General features: G+C 46.1%; 1 pseudogene; it reads right to left on the bottom strand.

Annotated features, from left to right (window-relative positions):
• Positions 1–1697: 1697 nt before the first annotated feature.
• LOC119262607 lies at positions 1698–1833 on the bottom strand (annotated as a pseudogene).
• Positions 1834–2204: the final 371 nt, after the last annotated feature.

Raw genomic sequence — 2204 nt, 5'->3', positions numbered from 1 at the left:
CATTAGCCAACAATCAGACTACGACAAGAATACTACGCCAGACTATTGACACAATTAACAAAGTACAGTGTTAATTAGTAATAATAATAATAACTGAAAAATATGATTTGGCCTCCAGCGGAGGATGAGAAGCTGATTCTGCCAACTGTGCACCAACAAGAGATCCGAGGCAGAGGTTTCTAACAGAACGGACAGGCAGTGTCTAACGTTTATATACTACCCGGGTCGCCTCCAGCTGGTCTCTTTCCTCCAGCTTAGTCGATCTGCGGGGGTCTCGCCTAATCCCTCCAGGCGCAGTACGCTGTGTGTTGTCCACAGAGCATTCACTCTTGTCCATCTTCTAATTAGGCAGCTCTGGCCCAGCGCTCAGAAAACGAGCTACACTTCAGCACCAGAATAAACAAGGAAGAACTCTGAGGCCTCAGAAAGACCTTGAGGCTTTTTCTACACCAGCCTTTTATGCACAACTCTGGGGGACAGCCGCTAAATGTTTCATTTTCTAAACGTTTTTTAAAACGCTATTTATTTCAGGAGGTCCTCTTGTGGTATTCGTGTGGGTTTATGAATTAAAACCATTTTTATGTGACCATTTTTAAACTATCTTCATCACTCGGACTTAGACAGGCTGTTATTGTTACTGTCACTTTAAGACTGATGCATGTAAATGAGCTCTGTTCTCATTTAAATAGCAGTCTGAGCAGAAACACTCCTTGTAATGTAAGTTTGAGTGGGCAGGGCTAAACTGCTGTAGGCTAAATAAAGCTGTGTCCCAATTCAGGGGCTGCATCCTTCTGAGGCTGCATTTGAAGGCTGATAGTGTCACAACGGCACAATTAGACTGTCCCGTTTCGAAGGCTCATTCATATGTGGCCAGGAAATGTGTCCTTCTTTTCCATGGTAATGAAGGATCCAGTGGGTGGATCTTTTACCAGCCAACGCATCCCGAGGTTCATTGCATGCCAGTGAGGATTCGAGGACACGGCAGCGTCAGCAGAGGAGCGAAGAGCGGCTGAGGAGACACTTTAAATATAAATATTAGGCTTAACTTACGCTGACGTTTTAGGTTTAGGGACCAAAGAGCCGACAGAGAGAAGCGACTCAAGCTGTAATGAATGAAAAAATAAAATAAGATCAAAGTTTCTGGCTCTTTAAAGAACTTTCAAAGAACTTGACGGGAGGGAACAGCGGTGCTTTGACGCACACATGAAATCGGCTCTACACAGCCTTCGAAGGACACGGCTTCGTAGACCACGTCTTTCAAAGAATGCAGCCTCTGAATTGGCACACAGTTTACATGTGTTGGATTTTGTGACATCACAAAAACAGTTCATTGAAAAAGGGCTGTTCTTGCAGCTTAGTTGTCATATATTGTCATATATTGTCATATTTTTTTAAGTGACCCTTATTAGTCCCACAAGAGGGAAATTTCAGCTCCGCATTTAACCCATCCATGCAGTGAAACACCACACACACACTAGGGGGCGGTGAGCACACGGGCCCAGAGCAGTGGGCAGCCCTATCTACTCTAGGGGAGCAGTTATGGGTTAGGTGCCTTGCTCAGGGGATCAAACTAACCTCCAGCCCATTACTGCCCCAAAACACAGCACCTCGGTTAGCAAGGCTGGGACAGACCGTCCATTACATGAGCCAGAGTTAGGAGGCCTCTCAACTGCGCCACCAGTGGCAAAACAAATTGTCAGGGGAGAGTGTGAATGTAGTCCCCCACTACCAGAAACTATGCATTTGAGATTCCCACATTTGGGGAATCCGGAAGGGTCACCACCACCATGGCAATGGCAGAGCCTCTCCCTGGGTGAACCATTCCCAAACTGTCGTCTCCACTGAGCAGCTTTTCAGTCGGCAGCTGTGACAGAAGAACAGCTGAACAACCTGGAATCAGCCAGAAATGAACCCAACACCATTCGCCAAACTAAACAGGCTGTAAGAAGCTTTACAGACCGGCTGGAACAAAACAACATTAATACTGATCTGGACAAACTGACCAAACTGAGCTGAACCTGATATTGGGTCAGTTTTATGGCTCAGTCCGCACTTCAAAGGCAAGGCTTACAGCAGACTGAGTAGCGAGTGGGCGGAGCTCGTTACTCTGACGTAGCAACAAGCTGCTCGTTAAGGAGCTCTAATTAGGAGGAAGGAACTGAACATTAAAACATATTAAACGCCGCGTTCACGGCCAGTTTATT

The sequence above is a fragment of the Pygocentrus nattereri genome, chromosome 27 (genome assembly GCF_015220715.1).
Source record: "Pygocentrus nattereri isolate fPygNat1 chromosome 27, fPygNat1.pri, whole genome shotgun sequence".
Classification (NCBI taxonomy): Eukaryota; Metazoa; Chordata; class Actinopteri; order Characiformes; family Serrasalmidae; genus Pygocentrus; species Pygocentrus nattereri.
The sequence above is the reverse complement of the archived record's forward strand: the minus strand, read 5'-3'. Positions and strand labels throughout refer to the sequence as shown.